Source organism: Nuphar pumila, chromosome 2 (genome assembly GCF_984573655.1).
Source record: "Nuphar pumila chromosome 2, dmNupPumi1.hap1.1, whole genome shotgun sequence".
NCBI lineage: Eukaryota > Viridiplantae > Streptophyta > Magnoliopsida > Nymphaeales > Nymphaeaceae > Nuphar > Nuphar pumila.
Genome location: NC_143250.1, coordinates 31,188,257 through 31,211,841, shown reverse-complemented (window position 1 = coordinate 31,211,841; position 23,585 = coordinate 31,188,257). Strand labels below are relative to the sequence as shown.

Sequence of the window (23,585 nt, the reverse complement as noted above, 5' to 3'; positions counted from 1 at the left end):
CATGCACAATCTGCAGTTCAATCTAAATAACTGCAAAATTCAACAGAACTGTTGCCCCACAAATGCTTCATCTGACTGGCTATCGAGTATTTATCCAACAAAATATGGTTTATATAAAATGGTATATGATCTTGTATTTCATCGCTGATAACCAGCCATTTTATTCATCCCTCCCTGTTCCTACAGGAACCCCTCACTCCGCCAGGTTCTCATGTGCAATGAGGGCTCCTGTTACCACTCATACCGATTCCACAAATACCGTTAGATCCTTCTGAAAGATTATACCAAATTTTGAGCATTAACACCAGAAAGGCATTCTGGCTACAGAGGAAAGAATTTATATTTGTACAAGTTACAAGTAACAGCAGAAGCAGAACAAAGAGTATTTCTTTCAACATATCTTCAAGCTGTGATCATCAGAAAAACAACTGCCTGCACTGTGCAGCAGTGGCATCTAATGGGCAATATGGGCACTTGAATGTCCGCGTAGTGCTCTTGGAGAGCTTTGCTATTGATTGCTTGCACAGCACATGGCCGCACGGCAGCAGCATTGGTGGGTTCTCCTCCGTACCCTGGTCACGCGAAACTGGACATACAAAGATGGAATGGAACTGGAATTCGCTACCCAACTCCACTGGAACTGGAAGCTGTTTCAACGTCTGCCACTCCTGCTTCTTGGCAGCCATGACATTAGCGAGCTTAAGCAATGTAGGCAACCCCTGAATTCCAGCAGCTATGGTCACATATAGTGGGCTCTCATAGGATTGACCCAATAACCTACAGAACTCCTGAGTGAGTTCTGTTGCTATCTCATCCCAATGAGAAGGTGATAACAGCTCTGCATATGGAGAAGAGTCTAACCGGCCCACCCACAGAAGGCACGCCATCAACTTCTGGATCTCACACATCTGAACTGTGGCAAAAGGGGCAAGGTAGCTCCTAGCATACTTCAACGCCTCGTTCCTGTTTCCTTTCTTGAGTATCTCCACAAACTGCAGCCTATAGAGCTTCAATTCAAGTGTACAGCCAGTCTGGGCCAGACGGTCACGATGGGCAGACACCCATTTCAGAGCTGGCTCAAGGTTCTTTGTCTTCAACTCCTCAAGTATTTGATACATCTCAATAAAAGGGGCTCTAAGGTTGGATGAGTCAGGCACACCAGCCTCAGCTACGAAGCAGTCACCAAGATCAAACAGGCCTTGCCTGTAAAAGTGTGTGGCAATGATCTGATTAACGATTTGCATGTCAAACCCAACATTTCTATATGACTTGGCTACGTCTGGGATAAAGGCTCTCTCGATGAGTTTTGCATATTTGCTGAGCCCAATATTTAGTTCCTTTTGTGAACCCTCAAGTTGATTGATCGAGCCAATGTCAGTAAGCCTCTTGTTCAGTTCTGTGAGGATGGTTTTCATGCACTCACTCTCTTCAGTGGTCATGGTAGACTGCAGACTTGCCAAAGCTTGTTCAATTTCGTGAACCACCTGATCAATTACTTCTTGGGTTTTAGAGGTGGACAGCTTTTGCTTCTTAGCAACACGGTCAAATGCATCCTTGATTGTACTAAGCTCCATAAGGAATTGATCAAGCTTCGACAGAACAATTCTCTGCAGCGTCCCAAAAACAAGTCATTACATGCATAGCATTAAAGCAACAAACAGAAAGTACGAAAATCCTGATTGTCAATGTTTCCTACATCTATTCATCAATAAAGAAGATGATACTTCCTACAAATTACATTTTTCCATATTGACGGGGAAACCACCCTAGAGGGATGTAAACCCGAGTGCACCCCTCAACCCCAAGGAGCCACCAACTTCGGCTTATGCAAGGGAAATAACGGCCGTGGCTGTTACCGCAACACAGCATTTAGGGTGCAGTACCTGTGTCGACACGGGTACTGGTACCTGGACATGGCATTTGTCGTGTCCTATATTATATATTATATTTTCAATATAACAATATATATTTTAGATATATAATATATGTTTTCAGTATATATTTTAGATATATAATATATATTTTTCAGTATATATTTAGCCGTGTCCCTGTACCCACATTTTTTGGAATTGCCCTCCTTACCCATACCTGCACCCGTACCTAGGTGACATAGGCCCATGGAAATCAAAGCTTGACTGCCCGTCTGACAGCTGAGGCCCGTTCCAACTACGCCAACCCCACATGTCTCCTACAAATTACATTTATTATCTAAAAGTTATTCCACCTGCCACTTGTCACAACCTTGGGTAGCTAACTCTCAGGTTAGGTTATTGGGAGAGAGACATATATGATTTCTTGCGCAATTTCTAATACTAAATTTTGTCTCAGGTCCAGTGCCAAACTATCTGAACTCCAAGTCATTTGTCTTCACAATAACAGTGAAGCTGTCTTTCTCTCTCAAAAAAAAAAAAACTGAAGCTGTCTATCATTACATTATTCCCAGAACAATTAGCCATTGCAGAGAACCAGTGAGAGAGAGGGAACAAATATCAAAGCAGAAGGCATATAGATTCAAATATAGAACATGATGGTTAATGGCTGGATTCTCCCAGACTTTGATTAAGATGAGACAAAAACCAAAAAATATGGAGCCAAAATGCCGCAGAATAGCCAGATCCTGATGTGGTTCACACAATATGGTCATCTATTCATCCAGATGTGGTTCACACAAGGTCAGGACTGTCAGTTAGATCTAGATCCAATTTTAAGGGGATTCAAGACTATCAGGGGCTCTTTATAAGCTGCATCTTTCAAAAGTCATATTATAGTTCATGAACTCAACCTCTAACTCAAACTTGGTGGCCCAGACAGCCTGGAATTTTAAAAAACTAATAAACATTTGTTATTTAAAGCCCACAATGAAAATGCCCTTGAAGGGTTTTCAACTGCAAAGTTGGAATAGTGTGGATGGCACAATCCACGTTGAATTTGTTCTTGACCAGTATCTGGCAAATGAAAGTTTTTGTTCTTTGACCAATATCTAACAAAAGCAGTGTTGTTAAAAACACGTGGTGCACTTAAATAGCTCACAGAGGCCATGACACACGCCTCATGCGCTATGAGGCATATGCCTCAGGGCGAGGCACACCTTACCCTGAGGCGTGCACCTCATTTGATTTAGGTCAAATGGGGGACCCAAATTTGGGGTGAGCCCGACCCTCTCTCGTCTCTCATCTCTCACTGCCCCATCCTCCCTCTCTCTCGCTGCTCCTCTCTCACAATCTCATCTCTGGTGTACACAGCAGAAAAAAGGAAGAAGTAGAATAAAGAGAAGAATCAGAAGAAAAAGAATGTACTTCCTTCCCTCTCTTGCTGCTCACTCTCTCTCTCTTCTTCCTCCTTTCTCCCCCTCTTCATTTTTCTAGTGTTTGGTGAAGATAAATGGATTTTAGGGCTTTAAATTAGAAGCTTTTGTGTGTTTGTTAATATTCTTGCATTCTTTTGTGTGTTATTTTTTTTACATTTTATTGTGTATATACATGCAAAAATGTTGGCTGACCCTTTTGATATAGTGTTAGGTGAAGATAAATGGATTTTAGGGCTTTAAATTACGGCCTTTTCTGTGTTTGTTAATATTCTTGCATTCTTTTGTATGTTTGTTAATTTTTTGGCATTCTATTCTGTATATACATGCAAAAATGTGTTGGCATACCTTTTTGATATAGTGTTTGGTGAAGATAAATGGATTTTTCACATTTCTTTTATTTATTTGTATTTTTAGGTATTTTTTTAAAGTTTTTTAAGTTTTCAAAAAAAAAAATTGACGCTTACGCTTTACGCCTCGACTCAGTTTTTTGTGGAGCGCTATGCTATGCCTCAACGCTTTTCACAACATTGAACAAAAGTAAAGCCTTGATGAATCTGTAAAACACCTATTTTTTCTATAGAATTTAAAAGCCTTCACTACATGATTGAATATATAAAACAAAGATGTGTATTTTAAAGTTTTAAACCATATATGTAGCCTTCTTTAAACAAAGAACTTCAGTTGCTGAATTACTTAAAATTCTCCCAAGTCACTATGAATAGGGTACTTTTGATATCAAGTTAAACACCCTTTGAAGCTTATAGCAATAGAGAATAGCTCTGCCGGTGCCCACCGTTGACTGAATGTCTCATTAAAATCCAACAATTACTCTTAAGTCTTAAGCTTACCCCTTTGCCATTGACCAAGCTTTAGATATCTTCGTGCTTCCATCAACATGAATCTTATACACCCATCGACATGCTAGAATTTTTAACCAAAGGCTTATTGACAGGTTCCTTTATATCACATTCATAAAAGACTTGACTCTTCATTCATGGTTTGAACCAATGTTGTATGTATCGTACAGTATCGTACGATACATATTGTTACTTTTAGAGAAACCGATATGATACACCCTTGTATCAACTTGTATTGTACGATACACCTTCGGCGCGCTTTTAAAAAGCCTAAAGTTACTTTTTTACTTTTTGGGTTTTAAATACCTCTTGAGGGCTGACTCCCTCATTTGTATAGAGGTCATTAGAGGGTATCAAGGATATTATCGTAAAACAAAAAAGATAAGGAACAGTTGGCAGCAGACACAATTAAAGGTATTAGAGATATGGCCAAGCTGGCAAAAGGCGCCTATCAAGGAGTTGATAATGGCAAGGCTGGAGTTACCCATACCAGTCATTGTAATCCCAAAAACAACGATGCTATAGTTGTTAAGGATAAAAATATTATTCCTATAATCAAGGACCGAGATGTAGGCTCTTGTATTATAAAGTAAACCTTTAATGGAACCTCTCAGTGTGAAAAAGCATTAAGAGATTGAGACAGGATTTCATGGATGTAGACATTATGTCGAACCACGTAAATTGCTGAGTTATTTTTCATTCCCTTTTCTCAATCCTTTAGATGGTATTAGAGCTTTAGTCTTCCAGTAAGCTGCAAAATCTCTGGTGGCAGGATTATGGCGAGCACGGACATAAATGGAGGAAATGGTGGAAACAACACCAACCCGCTGACCTTGACAAATGCTCAAACAGGTTTGCAATTTCCTGTTCATGCTCCTACAAATCTCCAGTATTTTTTGTTTGTTAAACTGGCTGCAGATAATTATCTGCTGTGGGAAAGCCAGTTTATACCTCTATTAAGAAGTTATAATTTGTTGGGTTATATTGATGGTACAAACAAGTGCCCGGCTGAGTGGATTTCTGAATCTAACAACACAAAAACCAGAAATTCTAAATTTGATGAATGGCACAGACTTGATCAGATCTTATTAAGTTGGATCAAGTCTTCATTAACAGATGTTGTGCATACTCACATTGTTGGGTACAACTCGTCCTAGGAAGTCTGGAGTCTGGACAGCATTAAAGAAAATGTATGCAGCTAGGTCCCGAGCACGCATACAACAGTTGAAGGGTCAATTACAGAATTTAAAGAAAGGATCTGAGTCAATATCAGATTATTTTCACCATGCAAAGAATTTGGCCCGTCAACTTGCATTGGCCTCAAAACCAACTGATGATGAAGATCTTATTACTTATATCTTAACCGGGCTACCTATGCATGAATTTGAATCTCTAAGAACTGCCTTAAATACCCGAGTTGATCCCATTACTATGGAAGATTTGTTCGCTATGCTCCTTTCTCATGAAGCTCAGATTCAAAGTGATGATAGCGAAGGAAATATTGCAGCAAATTACATGTTTAAACCGCAGGGCACTAATTATCAGGGAAACCAAAATAAGGGCAACAAAGGCAAATTTTCAGGTCGATCTCAAGACAAGAAAAGTTTTGGGCAGCAATCAGGAGGTAATGTCGTCTGTCATGCATGTGGAAATCAAGGGCACTATGCTGCAAATTGTCGGACTCCATGCCAAGCGTGTCGGAAGCAAGGGCATGGGGCATTAAAATGCAAGGAGTACCGATTTCATAAAGAGGATGTGAATGCATCGCCCGAAGCCTACTCTGCTGCCCTTGACAGTATGGGAGATAGTGGTTGGTACCTGGATTCTGGGGCAACTCACCATGTCACGGCTGATTTTAATAACCAGACAGTTCAAGATGAATATCATGGAAATGAACAGGTCAAGATGGGAAACGGAGCAGGCCTAAATATTAAAAGTATCGGTAATTCTACTTTATCCTCTGATTCCTCTAGTTTTCTTATGAAAGATATACTGTTAGTTCCTTCTATTACTAGAAACCTGATGTCAGTACAGAAGTTCTCAAAAGATAATGTCTTTTTCGAGTTTTATCCTAACGCCTGCTATGTGAAGGACATTAAGACGAAAAGGGTTCTACTCAAAGGAGCTAGTGATCATGGGTTGTACCACCTGCAGCTAGATCGAAAGGGAGATGATCTTCATACAGCTGCAGCTCTTTTAGGAGAGAAGAGCTCACTCCAGATATGGCACCAGAGGATGGGGCATCCGTCGTTCAAGATAGTTCAACATGTGGTGAAAAAATGGGACTTACCTACTCGCTGTGAGAAGGACAACAACATGTGTGAAGTATGTCAACTAGGAAAGGCCCATGCTTTGCCTTTTGATCATGCAAAACAGCTTATTAAATAGCAATTAGATTTAATTTTTTCTGATGTGTGGGGACCGGCCCCGGTCCCATCTTTACATGGACATTTTTATTATGTTGCCTTTGGTGATGGATTTTCCCGATTTACATGGATTTACATTCTTAAACATAAATCTGAGGTTTTATCTATGTTTAAATCTTTTCAAAAACTGGCTGAGAACAAGTTAGACAAACGTATCAAGGCTGTTCAAAGCGATTGGGGTGGTGAATATAGATCATTATCAGAATATCTTAAAGAAAAGGGAATAGAACACAGGGTTATTTGTCCTCACACTCATGAACAGGTTGGTAGAGTTGAACATCGTCATAGACATATTGTTGAGACGGGTCTTGCCTTGCTCATGCAAATCTGCCATATAAGTTTTGGGATTATGCTTTCTTGATTGCCACCTACTTGATAAATAGGTTGCCCATGCCTATTACTAAAATGAAGTCCCTGTATTTTTTACTTTTTGGACACCAAACAGATTATCAATTTCTTAAGGTCTTTGGGTGCGCATGTTACCCTTGCGCCCGTACAATGCTCACAAGTTGGATTTTAGAAGCAAGAAGTGTCTTTTTCTGGGGTATAGTGGTCAACACAAGGGGTACATTTGTTATGATTTTGTTACTAAAAGAGTCTGTGAATCGACATGTAGTTTTCAGTGAGCAAGAATTTCCTTTCAAAAATCCTCCAAAACTAAGTGGACCTTTTCCTATCGAGACTAACCCAACCCCTTTACTTACTATTCCTTTTCCTACACCAACACCAACCGAACTCCAAGAACCTTCACCATCCTTACCTGCTCATAGTGAAGATCATTCACCACCTCCTACCATGGACACCCCAGACCAAATTCCACTTAGTGAATCCCCTCCTCAAAATTCACTTGCTCCTCCTACCACTAGGACCCATCATATGGTAACACGGACCCAAACCAGCTCCTTGAAATCACGAACTTTCCTTGCCACGCACTTCAATCCACCCTCCAAGACCACCATAGACATTGAACCTACATCCTTCACCCATCAAACATGATCAATGGAGGAATGCTATGGCATAAGAATATTCATAGCTTATTCGCAACAATACATGGACTTTAGTACCCCCTTCACCAGCATATAATCTCATTAGCAACAAGTGGGTCTTCAAAATCAAAAGGAAATTGGATGGGACACTCGAACTATACAAAGCTCGTCTCGTTGCTAGAGGATTCACACAGGAAGGAGTAGATTACTTTGATACTTTCAGCCCGGTAGTCAAGGCCACTACTGTTCGTTCTATTCTTATCATTGCTATTTCTTTGCGCTGGCATATACAACAACTTGATGTTTACAATGCCTTTCTTAATGGAGTGTTGCTATATGAATCAACCGCAAGAACTTATTAATTCTTAGTATCCTCATTATGTGTGCAAGTTGACTAAGGCCTTGTATGGTCTAAAACGGGCACCACGGGCATGATACCAGTGCCTTAGCACATATTTAATTAGTCTTGGTTTTGAGGCATCCAAAGTTTACACCTCTTTGTTTATGAAATTCATGGGTAAACATGTGATCTTTATACTCATTTATGTTGACGATATTATAATCACTGACAGTTCTCAACCTATTCTAGAGGAAGTTATATCTCAACTCAGCCAAGAATTTGCTCTCAAAGATCTTGGATCATTGCATTATTTCCTGGGTATCGAGGCACACTTCTCATCTGATGGTCTTCATTTGAGTCAACGCCAATACATGCTTAATCTTCTTCAAAAAACTGGGATGGTTGATGCCAAATCTATTACCACGTCCTTGACAAGTGATGTTCAGTTGTCTAAATATGAAGGAAACCCTTTGTCAAACCCGATTGAGTATCGGCAAGTGGTCGGAGCCTTACAATATCTTACTATGACCAGGCCAGATCTTGCTTATGCTGTCAACAAAGTGTGTCAATTTATGCACACTCCTACTCATCTTCATTGGGCAGCTGTCAAACGCATTCTGCGTTATATCAGAGCTACTATGGATTATGGATTATTATTGAGGCCGACCGCTTCCTTTTCTCTTACAGCTTATTCAGATGCCGACTGGGTCGACAATCCAGATGACAGAAAATCAACCAGAGGGTTTGCAGTTTTTCTCGGTCACTCTCTTATTTCGTGGTCAGCCAAGAAGCAGCCTACAGTGGCTCGGTCAAGCACAAAAGCCGAGTACCGGGCCCTTGCTACAGCTGCTGCTGAAGTGTTATCTCTTACATATTTTCTCAAGGAGCTACGTTTGCCCATTCATCAACCACCTCATCTCTTTTGTGATAACATTAGTGCTACATATCTTACGGTCAATCCCGTCAATCATCAGCATACCAAGCACATTGAGATTGATGTACATTTCATCTGTGACCATGCTCAGTGAGGGGATTTGACGGTTCATCATGTCCATTCCGAAGATCAGCTGGCCGATATCATGACCAAGCCTCTCTCCCGGGTTTGGTTCTCATTTCTCCGAACCAAACTCAACACCTTATCTAGGCCGTTGAGTTTGTGGGGGGATATCAAGGATATTATCGCAAAACAAAAAGATAAGGAACAGTTGGCAGCAGACACAATTAAAGGTATTAGAGATATGGCCAAGCTGGCAAAATGTGCCTATCAAGGAGCTGATAATGGCAAGGCTGGAGTCACCCATACCAGTCATTGTAATCCCAAAAATAACGATGCTATAGTTGTCAAGGATAGAAATATTGTTCCTATAATCAAGGAACGAGATGTAGGCTCTTGTATTATAAAGTAAACCCTTAATGGAACCTCTCAGTGTGAAAAAGCATAAAGAGACTGAGAGAGGATTTTGTGGATGTAGACATTCTGTCGAACCACGTAAATTGCTGAGTTATTTTTCATTCCCTTTTCTCAATCCTTTATAGAGGGTAACCCACGCACACTAAGAGTCATGAGAGCGATTTGGGAGCCAATCCGTGCGCAAGGAAGAGAGCTTTTGTGATTTTCTCAAGAGTGTATTTTTACCATTTTTTCATTCAAGGAAGTGGGTTAAGGTAAAAAATCTATATTCTTTGCTTCTTATTGAGTTTTTTTTTTGGAAAACTGCTAGGACTTAAGCTTGTTATATATGTGCAAACTTGTTGCCGAATATTTGTATGCCCATATTTTTATTTGGTGGTTAATTGGTTATGTTTTATTTTAGATCTTTTGATGTCATATTCACATTCATCTCATAGAGATAATCCTGCATGGAAATACTGCAGAAGCATGGATGATGTACCACGACAAGGGTCATAATTGAGATGTTTGTTTTGTGGTGCTATTATTAGAGGTGGACTGCATAGATTTAAACAACATATTGCAGGTTTTCGTCAAAATGTACTTATATATGATTATTCATTTATTTCTACCACTTTTCATGTTGATGTTATTGTTGAACTAGAAGAAATTCAAAGAAGAAGAATTTTGCAAAAAATGCAAAGGACTTCCAACCATTGTTCCAGATTTTGAAGATGATGATGATGACCCACTTGCCAAAAAAATAGCCGACGATAAAGAGATCATCGCGCAGCAGTTGGATGCAACATTGAGGAAATTATTGTCCTAATGTTTGGCAAATAGGCTCTAGAAAATAGTTTAGTTTTAAGATCTTTATAGTTTAAAACTTTAGAGATGAAGATTGGCATGTAAGACGTTAAATGCTATGTCACACGGACTCGGCTCCAAGGTCGCCGCACCCGCGTCGACACGCACCGACACGGGTGCGGCTCGGACTCGGTCAACCCGACCCTGGGTGTGGTCAACGCACCCAGGGTCATTTTGGTCCATTTTTTTGGAAAAAAAAATTTTTTTTTGAATTTTTTTTAAAATTTTCTGGGCTACAGCTGTAAGGAAAAAAACCCATCACAACTAAAAAACCTGTACACTTTCAAGTTTTAAGTACAGAATGGGCACAACTCAAGTTTTTGTGGTTTTTTCCTGTATGAAGAAAGTGAATTATTACAGTGTATGAAGAAAGTGCCCAAAAGTGAATTATTCCTGTATAAAGAAAGTGTACAGAATGCCTTCACAACTCATCACCTGTCCCCTAACGGGCACAACTTTGACCGAGTCTTATATATATATATATATATATATATATATATATATATATATATATATATATATATATTTTTAATATATATATAGCCGAGTCCCCGTGTCCAAAATTTTTGAAATTGCGCCGCACCCGTGTCGCACCCGCACCCGCACCCATGTGACATAGGTTAAATGTAATGTTTTTGGTTATCATAAACTCTTAGATTCTTAATAGCTTAGTTTATGACATTTTAGTATGACTTTGATGTGAATTTAATATTGTTAGTTAAGGCTTTAATTGTAGTTAAAATTTAAATTATGTAGTTGTCTTTTATTTACATTGTCAGTTATTAGTTGCATGGTTTGTTATTAATTTTAGCAAGAGGAGGAGGAGGAGGAGAAGAAGATGATGATTATGATTATTGAGGTTTTATATAATATTTTGTTTTTGTTTTTGTAATATGAAAGTACGAGTCTTGTGGCATGTTTTTAATTGTAAGTCTTATGTAGCTCATAAAGACATAAATGCTTCATATGTGATTTTATGGTTGTATTTCGTGCAATTCATCATTGTTTTATGTGTTATGATTTTTTTAGAATTTTTATTAATTTGTTCTGAAATTTTTTTATTTTTTTGAAAATTTTGAAAATTTTTAATTAAAAATTTACAATATGATACGATACATAAAATGTTGGTTTGAACCAAACCAAGGTTGTGAGACTAGGAACCGAAAGCAGGAAACAATACGACAATCAGAAGCGATTCAATATAGTGTATTTTTTCATAATTTTTTATTTAAAAAAACATGACTGTTAAATTATATATTTAATTAAATTGATAAAATTATAGAAAAATGTCTTATTTTATAGGTGATGTCAGTTGGATCTGAGCATAGCCTTGAGCCCACTGAAAAGACCTAGATGAACCAATTATAGTTCAAGAAACTTTTCGTTTTTAACCTTCAAATTCAAGCGAAATTCGGAAGCGAAAATTAGGTATGTATATTGTTAGATGCGCTTCGTAATTCTAAGCACGTTCATGACCTGTTTTTCTGAAATCGGGTTACGGTTGGCCCAAAAATAATATTTTTCAAAAATGACCTCATCTACTTTTGCCTTTTTCTAGATTGGATCATACTGGATCCGCTCCATTTGATCCAAGTTAATATGGATCTAAACCAGAGTTACCGAAAGCGAGTAGGTAAGTGGGAAAGCGCGCTTCAAAAGCGTAAAACGTCGCGCTTCCAAAACGCACGAAGAAGCGTCATTTTTTAATGGGAAGTGTGCTTCCCTTTAATGGGAAACATGCTTCCCTTTTATGAGAAGTGTGCTTCCCTTCACGCTTCCCCCTCGCTTCCCCCATTTTTTCAATTTTTTTGTATTTTTTATTTTATTTTTTAATTTTTTCGCTTCCCCCTCGCTTCTTAGGTCGCTTCCGGTTCACTTCCTAGGTCGCTTCCGAGACGATTCTCGATTCGCTCCTAAGTGGTCCCACGCTTCCCACTTCCTAAAAGTTTGAAAGTGCCTCGCTTCCCGCTCCCGCTTCCCGTATCGCTTCCCGCTTCCTCAACTGACAACCATGATCTAAACCCAATCCAGGATCCATATTGACTAGGATCTATGTCACATGGGTGCGGGTGCGACACGGGTGCGGCGCAATGTCAAAAATTTTGGACACGGGGACTCGGCTATATATATATTTAAAATAAAATAAAATAAAATACATATATATATAAGACTCGATCAAAGTTGTGCCCATTAGGGGGCAGGTGATGAGTTGTCAAGCCTGATTCAGGGTTTTTTCCTTAAATTTTGTAGCCCAGAAAATTTTAAAAAATGGACCAAAATGACCCTGGGTGCGTTGATCGCACCCAGGGTCGGGTTGACCGAGCCTGAGCCCGAGCCCGAGCTACACCCGTGTCGGTGCGTGTCGACGCGGGTGCGTCGACCTGGGAGCCGAGTCCGAGTGACATAGACTAGGATCTGGTCTATATACGATCCATATGAATTTGGATCTTGGATCTGGATCCAAAATTCATCCATGGCTAATTTAAAACTTTAAAATCAACTTACATTAAAAGAGGATGAGGTAAAGTTCTACTTGGGGTAGAACTCTACTCCATGGAGAATTCCAAAAAGGGGTGACACCCTATGGAATATTCATAGAATATTATATTAAATAAAATATTTAATAAATAAATAAATAAAATAATTAAATAAAGGATATTATCTAGAGGATAATGTGTAGAACTCTACTTAAGTTAAGCCATCTAGAGGGGACGTCACCCCCTTCTAGATAAAATGTAATTGGAAAATAAGAACAACAACTACGCCTTCATCCCAAAACAATTGGGGTCAGCGATATGAACCAAAAAAGAAAATCATTCTGGGTCTTCCACATGAATCCTTCTCCTCCAATCATTTCTATCCAATGCCATGTCCTCGGTGAGGTTCAAAGCATTCATATCCTTTCTTATCACCTCCATCCATGTCTTCCTAGGCCTACCCCGACCTCTTTTAACTAATATATTTTCCCATTTCTCCATCCTTCTAACTGGAGCATCATTAGGCCTTCGCCGAATATGTCCAAACCACCGTAAACGATTCTCTCTCATCTTATTTTCAATGGGTGCAACGCCTACCTTTTTACGTATCTCCTCGTTTCGAATCTTATCTTTTATTGTATTTCCACACATCCATCTAAGCTACACTCGTTTTTTGAATATGATGTCTCTTGGCAGTCCAACATTCCGTACCATATAGTAAAGCAGGCCTAATAGTCATCCTATAAAACTTTCCCTTCAACCACAATGGCATTCTACGATCGCACAACACTCCAGTTGCACTTTTCCATTTCATCCACCCAACCTTTATCCTATGATTTACATCTCCATCAATTTCTCCATACTTTTGAATGATAGATCCCAAATATTTGAAACAATCATCCACCGGTATTTCTTGCTCACCAAGCTTCACTACACTCCCATCACTACTTCGTTGCTTACTAAACCGACATTCCATGTATTTTGTCTTACTCTTACTCAACTTAAAACCTCTTGCTTCCAATGTTTGTCTCCATAATTCTAACTTAGCATTAACCCCAGCTCTAGACTCATCAATCAAAACAATATCATCAGCAAATAACATACACCACAACACATTTTCTTGAATTGGTCTCGTAAGCTCATCTATCACTATAGCAAATAGGAAAGGGCTTAAAGCAGATCCTTGATGTAACCCAACCGTTATAGGAAAATTGGTTGTCACCCCTCCACAAGTGTGGACATTGGTTACTACTTCATACATATTTTTAATTATACTAACGTACTTGAGAGAAACAGCTTTCTTCATCATTGTCCACCAGAGAACATCCCTAGGTACTCTATCGTATGCCTTCTCCAAATCAATAAAAACTATATGCAAATCTTTGTTCCTCTCTCTATTTCTCTCAATATGTTGTCTAAGAAGATGTATAGCTTCCATAGTTGATCTTCAAGGCATAAAACCAAATTGATTCTCCGATATCATGACAACCTTCCTCAACCTAGACTCAATCACCCTCTCCCAAAGTTTCATAGTATGACTCATGAGTTTTATATCACGATAGTTTATGCAATCTTGTATATCACCCTTATTCTTATATAGAGGCACCATAGTACTCTTCCTCCACTCATTAGGCATCTTATTTGTCCGCCAAATGTTGTTAAAAAGATTTGTCAACCATTCTAAACCTTTCTCTCCCAAGCATTTTCAAGCCTCGATAGGTATACCATCTGGGCCAATTGCCCTTCTTGATTTCATTTTCTTCAAAGCCTCTGCAATTTCTGTGCATGAATATGAAATTTTTGTGATGTTTGCATAAATATGCATGCTTGATTGTTTATGCATGGAATTGATAATGTTAATGTATTCTGCAAGCATCGATTGACATGCGTATGCGTTTGGTTTCATGTGCATTCATTTGTGTGTTTGAATCAGCATTGTAAATATGTTTTGAAACAAGATTTATGTTGCATGTTCACTGAAATTTTGCAAAATATGCATAAATCACCTTTGAGATGTGTTGGTAGTCAGATGTAAATCATTGTGGGCCGTATAGGCGAGGAGCATGTGTTGCTCCACTTATTGTTGATTTTATGTATGCATTGCAAAAATTTATTTCTAAAAAGTTAATGGTTTTCCAAAATTAATTGCACTGCTAATTGTATGGGCCAGGACCCGAAATTGGTTTTGCATGTTGATTTGCAAAACGGTTTTTATATAAAGAACTTGAAAGTATTTAAAAAGGTAAAAGAGACCAAACCGTGTAATTAGTCTCTAACTTTATGTTCATTTCACAATGTGAGAATATTGGATGACGATATTAAGGGACCATGAGGATACTAAAACTCCGTGTGTGATTGTACCCTTGAACCCGATATGGTGGTTCACCTCCTAGCCACAGTTTTAAGGAGATTTCAGTCACTTTACTTGGGGGTAGTGTTGTTGACTCAGGAGTAGTTATTGGTATACCAAGAAAGTAGCGTCAGTGGATGTTGATTTCTAATGTTCCGATGGATTGTGTTGATTTCTGATATCTGTTGAGCAACAAGTATTGAACACAGTAATAAAATACAAATTGTGTGTTAAGCTACAACTATGAATCTAACTTAAACTTCGTGAATTTGGTGCCCGTTTTGAGTATCAACGGGTTTAAGAAAATGTGAAAATTAAACTTGTGTGCATTTAATAAGGACATACATGCAAAAGAAACTCTGATAAATAACTTAATAAGTTATTCATGCATGTGCATTGAATCATACATATTTACTATTCAACATTAGTTCATGCATTCATGCTTATTTTGTTTCGCATGATAATTGTTATTGCATGATATTTTGTTAAATGCTTGAATAGTAAGTTGATTATGGTAAGTTGTTAATTGTGATATTCTTCTGAAATTTATGCATGAATTTGGTTTATACTATTTTCCTTATTGTTTGGATTTTTATAGGAATTCATACAAAAGACTTTAGTTCCTACCCGTTTTCATAAAATTGTTTAAAAGGTCTGGATGCTCAGTGATGTCTTGACTTGTTGGCTGGAGACTGCGAGCCATGTGTGACTGGTTTCTGGTTCTCTAATAGAGTGACTCATTTATAATATACACAAATTTTTATTTTAGTTTATTTGACATTATTATTAAATTAATAAAGTTTGAATTATTCTTCTTTAATTCAATGCACATTCTGGTTTGAGGCCCCGAATCTTTGGGTTGGTTTCTGTAATTATTTAAAAAAAATCACTATTTTTACGAGAGTCAGTTGGGGTCGTTACAAGCGAGAAGCGGTGCATTTTAAAATGTATAGAAAACGAAAAGCGAGGAATAAAAAAAGCAATATAAGAATTGAATGAGAATCAAAATGGAACACAAATAAAAACTAAAATAAAAGTGACTATCCTTAAATTTCATGATTTTTTAGTGTAAGAATTAAATTTTTAACAAAATCTAAAAATGATGATTGCCAATTTAGAGAAAGCACATGGAAGTGAGTGAGAAGCGTGAAAGAAAACACATAAAAAACATGAAAAGTAAAGCGAGAAAACATATAAGAAGAATAAATGAAGCATGTGGAAAGCATAGGAGAAGCATGGGACCCTTTGGATCTCCAAACAACGTTGACATGACTAAAATTCAATGATATGGTTTAGGGTGACTGCTGATCAGAAGCATCTAAACACAGAACTTGGTCAAGCACAGGATTTGAGCCACATAAATATACAAAGAACTTGGTCATGCAGAGTTGCCTTGGGCTACAAGAAGGCATTTGAAGTGATGTGGCCCACAGCAAATTCCGAGCTCACAAGAATGACACTTTAAGTAATCTCTTTGCAAACTCAACCAGTTCGCAAACTCACCCCACTGGGTCATTTCCATATCTTGTCTCTTCCTCAAACAATGCTGAAGCCAAAACCCAATATCGATTGAGGCGAAAAATGAGGAAATCAAAGTTCTTGATAAATGCAAGACATGGGAGATAGTAGGCCATCCATATAATAAAAATGTGGCAGGTTTAATGTGGATATAAAAAACAGAATATATATCAGATGGGAACATTGAAAGGTTCAAGGCCAGATTGGTTGTCAAGGGCTTAACACAGAATATGAACTGAATTATGATAAGACAATCTAATCAAACCAGTCATATGATGGGAACCATTAGAGTTGTTTTGTATTCTTGCAACAAGTTTTAGATGTAAAAATTGTGTTTTTACATGGTGATTTATATGACAAATTATACATGGAGCAACCACCCAAGTATAATAGGAGGTCCATTAAGTAAGGCGTGTCATCTATGTATGGCTACTTATAGACTCAAGCAGGCGTCTTATGCCTGCTTTTATGGCTTCCAACTTGTGGTTTTGTGAGCATGCATTTGTTAGAACTAAGGTGAACCAGTCATTATTCATATACTACAAGGGTTCTCAGACCACTCTTGCCATTTTTGCATGTGGATGATATGGTGATTACAGGAAGCCATCCTTTTCATGGGTGTGAGAGGAAAGGATTTTTAAATAACAATTTTCAGATGGAGCTTGGGCCACTACGATAATTCCTTGGAATAGAAATCAACTGGTGGCTACATTATTTGGTAGTTTTTCAGCATAAATATGCATTTGATCACTTGCATAAACCCGGATTGTCTGATTGCAAACCCACTTGGACCATAGCAACCATGAACACCCAATAGGAGATAAGGGAGCTCTTCTAACTTCTATTGAAAAGTATTACAAAGGTTTGCAATACTTATCCTTTACACAAGTTAACATTGTCTTTGATATTAACTAAGCTTCTTAGTTTATATCAAAGTCACTGATATCACCGATATTGAAAATATCGTGATATTATCAGTTTTTGAAGGTTAACCAATATTTTTCCGAGAATTTCAAAGCATGGCCAGAACTTAAAATATTGCCATATTTTCCTGAGATTTTCAAAAAACATCTTTTTTTATATATTGTATTTTTTTGTTTCTTTTATATTTTAAAACCTTTTCTAATTGTTTCTTTATATTTTTGCAAGAAAAATACTATAAAACCTATTATTTCTCATCTTTTTTATTATTCATAGCTTCCACGATTTTCCCGAGAAAAATCACTTTTTGAAAATATCTTCAAGAAAAACCCTTGCAAGAAATTACCTTGAACGATACAGGTGACTGTGGTTTATATGCATGATTGTAGAACATTGTATATTGATGTAATAAAGAGACAACATATTGATATACATGGTCCCTTTTTATTCTTTTTATTCTTCCTCTTCCTTAAGACCGACAAGGATTATAGCTTATTTTGATGTCAATTGGGTGAAAAGCTATCTATTTGAATGTTCACGACAGGATATTGTGTATACATGGGCGTACATTTGGTTTCTTGGTGAAGTAACGTACAGGAGGCATCTTCTCAAGACACTTAAGTAGTAGTATGCGGTAAATATCATATTGTAATAATAAGAGTGCAGTTGCCATATGAGTTAATCTGGTCCAGCATAATAAATCTAAACGTATAGAACTGGATAAGCATTTTGTTCGAGAGAAGGATGTGGATCAACAATCTGAGACCAAATTTGCAATTGGAGAGCATAAGCTTTTTTATTTCTTTGCCAAAACATTATCCACACAATAATACTAGGAGGTGAAGACCAAGCTATACATGAACCTTAAACATGCACAACTAAAAGGCAGCTATCAAACCTGACTTCAAGGGGTATTTTGGTTATTTATTATGTTTTGGATAAATTGGTTATATTGTTTTACATGCTTGGAATGACAATATTTAAAATTGGACGACACTAGGGTATTCCCCGCATTTGTTTTATGAGCCCCAGACAATGCTTATATATTTAGAATTCTAAAGAGAATATGGCGCAGATCATCACCTTGTTGTCCTTTTCACCTTCCCCTTTTCCCTTCTTCTTCCTGCTCTCTCCTCTCTAGTGCAAGATTCACACCCCTGCCTCCCAACTAGGCACACAAAACACTGTTTAAGACTTTACATTGATGACATCGGAAGATTCTAGAATCCTCCCATCTTGCCATCATAGTTTCATCTTGAAGCAAGCATCGGTTTAAGGTTTTCCTAAATGTTAAACATGTTCATATGTAATATCTATAGCAACATCTCTCTCCTTTGAAAGATGATAGATGAACCCTACTTGTGGTTATGAAGACACCTGATACCCATATAAAAAATGGGACATCTACCTATAAGGAGAAAACAAGAGAAAATTGTTTGAGAATGGTATTAACAATGACCATCATAAAGATATATATAGCGAGACCTAAAAATTTGAAACAAAAAAACTGATAGGGAAAATATATATTGTGAAAAATTGGAAAAATTATCCTTCTAAAATACAAGCTAAAAGATTATAAAAAAACAATTTGATCCATAAAAGATTATAAAAACAACAACAATTTAATCCATAATCAAGGTAAACACAACTCAAATAATACATTATATGATAAAAAGGACAAGAATATACAATAATTATGGTTGGTTGATGAAATCTACAGAATCTTGTGACATGTTGGTTATCAAATTTTGAACTACACTGTCTAAGTCTCTTGGAGCGACCTCTCATATTTATTAATGAATTTAAGATTGGGTTCAATTACCCTCATACCCTTGATACATATTAAAGATTAAAAAACCAATACTGCCAAACAAATTTCAAGATGAATAATACATGCATATTACTGAAATACCATACATGTAAAATGACAAAAATGCCTGCATACATCTGCAACACCTGTCAAATTGAAGTTTACATAACCATGGAGAGATTTTCCTTAATCATAAATTGCATGCATATAAAAGCGGTTTAGTCATGCCATCTACCACTTGAAATTCACTCCCAATAATCATGGATGAAGCTCCTAATCTTCAACCTCTTCCCAAAGAAATTTTTTGTTAATCTTTATATGTCTTGCCTTATTATGTTGCAACAAAATTTTCTCTCAAACAAAATGATGCACCAAATTTAAAGAGATAAAAAATTGCACTTTTATTATCACAATATAGCAAAGTTTTTTTAATGATTTGATGCAAAGATGCAGGGAAGTGTCAATTCTATGCAATCTTTGATTCAAATACAGTTCTTTGATTCCTAGAACTACAAGAAAAAATATGTCAGTTCAAATAGACACATAACAAGAGATTATAACCTTATCTTTTTTCTAGCTTTCAACCCATCAAAATGTAAAACCAGATCCAGTCACCTATAGCAAGAAGGAAAATGAGAGAGAGGAGAATAGGAGCTGCAGCAAACTGATTTCCACGCCTTTCCTTGGCAGCTTGTGGGTTTTTTATATCACTAATCATGAAATATTACAGTAATAATATACATAAAAAAGGGGCAATAATGGAAAGCACATGACTGTTACAAATCAAAGATCCAAACGTCAACTTGGGTCTGGATCTGGATCCAGACCCGAAACCTCATGTCCCAATAGCCTCCCTCAAGTTGTGCATGGTAAGAAACATGGACAAAATGGACAACTTGCTCTTCAGGTACCAAAATCTTTGTTTGCTTAGCTCTTTGGTAAACAAATCAGCAACTTGATCATGAGTCCCAACAAATTGAGTTGTGATTTCTCCACTTTCAATTTTGCTTCAGATGAAGTGTTGATTTATTTCAATGTGTTTTGTTCTCTCGTGTTGAATAAGATTGAGAGAGATTTTAATTGCACTTTGATTGTCACAAAACAATATTGAGCTTGGCATCTTTGATTAAGAACAGATAACAGATACATAATCCATGTGACTTCAGATGAAGCATCAGACATTGACCGATATTCGGCCTCAGTACTGGAACAAGCTACCGCTTTCTGCTTTTTACTACTCCATGAAACCAAATTCTACCCGATATAAACATAGCATCCTGAAACTGATCTCTTATCTGGGTCCTTGACCAATCTGCACCTGAAAAAGCCATCATTGTCAACATGCTCTCATTGTTGTCATTCTTATGATAACAAAGTCCATCTTCGATTGTGCCCCTTAAATACCGAAGAATTCTTTTGATTGCTTCAACATGACTAGTACGTGGGCAATGCATGAATTGTGAAACATGATTTACTGCATAAACAATATATGGTCGTGTAAAGATAAGATATTGAAGTATACCTACAATGCTTTTGTATCTCATGGGATCATCAAAAACTTCTCCATCTTGTCCAAGTTTCTGCTATAACACACTTGGAGTCAATAATGGCTTGCAATATTTCATTCCAGCCTTGGTAAGCAAATCAACAGTATATTTGTGTTGAGTCAACATCAAGCAATCTTTTGTTCTATCTACTTCAAAGCCCAAAAAATACTTAAGATCTCCCAGGTCCTTCATCTTAAATTTTTTACTCAACACTTTCTTGATCTCATGAATATATTCCTCAGAATCCCCTGCAACTATGATGTCATTGTAATGAAATGAACTAAACCCAAGGACGTCGCTTATGGACAAACAAGAACACACTTCAATCAAGTAGAATACTTGATTGAATAATACAAACCACCCACACAAGGGTCAAAATATAAATATTATTGAGTGGAGAAACTCTCCAAGAGATAAGAATTACAATGGCCTTCAAGGCCTTTTTATAAAGCAAATGAGCCAAGAGGGGGCAGCTCCAACCATGGTTGCCAGTTGAGGAAGCGGTAGCAGGAAGTGATACAGGAAGCAGGAGCGGGAAGCGAGGCACTTTCAAAATTTTAGGAAGCGGGAAGCGTGGGACTACTTATACCATGTAATAAACCCAAATATTAAAACAAAAATTTTTTTGAACTTCAAAGTACCACTGCGTGAGGACTCAGATCCCTACCAGTCATACAACTATACCATTAGATTTCGTGCAGCATCCATATGAAATAAGAAAGATGACCAAATAAACTCAGTTAAAACACAAAATGTGAAATGCTTCTCAACCAATATACTGTTCTTTTCTTTCATGGGACTCACATAGTATTGCAACAGGAAAATGAAACAAATAGTCTCTAACAATCCCCTATTCCCTAAATGTACCTTCTAGAGAGAATGAAGGGATCAAACCTGCAACACAAACCTTTACTCACTAGTTGAACCTCACACAGGTCAGACACCAACCCTATATCACTTGAAAACTCTTCATCAACGCGAAATACGGGCCCACCATTTGGGGAAAACAATTTGGATGGGTCGAAACAGGTCTAAAGTCTAAACTCATTGACGGACCTTATTTCCCCACCTTAACGCCCTCTGAGTAGCCACACAAATCTCAGATTTCCAGAAAGTGCACCAAAATAAAATTAAGTTAGACAATGATGTCCCAAACCCTAGGTAGAGAATCGGATCTCCAAGGACCAAAACTTTCAGAAAATAAAACTGATAAGCTTTCCGTTTTCAGAAGATCAAAGTTACGGTTATACGGCAACGATAAGCTATAAGCAACCCAATAAATAATGAAAAACATAGATAGAATAAATTGTTTCCAACAGCATGCACATGAATAAGCAATTCTGCAGAACCGACAAAGAGTGTAAAACATATTCCCATTCCTTCATGTTATTCATAACCTAAATGTCATATTGTATGACTGCAGAAGGATTGCTTGTTCCCTGGAAACGAAAGGGAGAACAGAGATGGAGAGAAGAGATGGAAAGAGAGAGGTCGTGGGAGATACGGAGAGAAGAGATTGGGAGAGGAGAGTACGTACCTGAATGGATTCATCGCCGTGGAAGTCGCCGGATGTCGGTGAAGGTCGCCAGATTCTGGGTTCCGTCGATCGGTTGCCAGAGAGAGGAGAGAAGAAGGGAGGAGACTCGGATTGAGCTGCGTGAAAAAACCCTAAAGCCCTTTCGGGTTTTGTTTTCACAGGTTTTTCAAAATCTCTTTTTTGCCCTTTTTAAAAAACTCGTTCTTTTAATTTTTTTTGGAAAAAAAGTTTAAAAAAAAGACAAATCTATAAAATCGCCCCTTCGTATCCCTTTAATGGGGGTGCGCGTACCCCGTTAAAGGAGTATGCGCTTCCCAATTGAAATGTGTGCTTCCCCACGCGTTCCGAAGCGTGTATCGGGGAAGCGCGCTTCCCCTTTTATAGGGGCGCTTTCGGTAACTCTGGCTCCAACAGCTAGTTGGAGTTGTCCCATCACTGATAAAGCTGAACCTTCAGCTGAAAAAACAAAAATTAAAAAAACAAAAAAGAACTAAAGGTTAGTCAACCCCTAATGGGCTGACTCCTATTACAGGAAATTATCGAAATACCCCTGATGGGTATTTCAGTTTACACAAAGATATATATGCTGATATATATATATTTTAACACCCCCCCCCCCTCAAACTCATGGTGGAACAACCGAGAGTTTGCCAAGTAGGAAGTGAAATCTAGGTGACGGAAGTGCTTTGGTGAAGAAGTCTTGCAAATTGATAGTCTTCTTCAGGAATTCTTCACGAACATAGTGGCAATCCATTTTAATGTGTTTTGTCCTCTCATGGAACATATGATTGCTCGCAATGTATACAGCACTCTTGTTATCATAGCATAGTATGGAAGGTCCTGAGATGTGAATCCCCAAATCCTCCAGCAGTTGTCGCAACCACACTAATTCAGATGTAGTCATTGTCATGGTGCCTTCTGTTGCTTCTTACATCGTCATGACATGAGAGAATCACCTACAAAGATACACAAACCAGTTGTTGAGCGTCTATCATTTACATCTCCTCCCCAGTCAGAATCAGAATATGCAATGACTTCTAATGAGGAAGAGGATGATAAAAACAATCAATGACTTATGAAATTCTTAATATATATAATTTTCATTACAACACTCATATATATTGTAGTGGGAGCATCCTGAAATTGACTGACAAAGTGAATAGCATGAGAAATATCAAGACGAGTAATAGAAAGGTAAGACAAAGCTCCAATCATTTGTCTGTATGGACTTAGATCTTGCCGAGGTTCTCCA

The 23,585-nt window shown here is 37.7% G+C and overlaps 1 pseudogene across 1 annotated transcript in view; it reads right to left on the bottom strand.

Annotated features, from left to right (window-relative positions):
• Positions 1 to 268: 268 nt before the first annotated feature.
• The window catches only part of LOC149845158 (protein RMD5 homolog pseudogene), a 36,171-nt pseudogene continuing 12,854 nt past the window's right edge, over positions 269 to 23,585 (bottom strand). The window contains exon 2 of the transcript XR_016430173.1: positions 269 to 1,607. The product of XR_016430173.1 is annotated as a protein RMD5 homolog pseudogene (transcript). The remainder of the gene's footprint in view (positions 1,608 to 23,585) is intronic.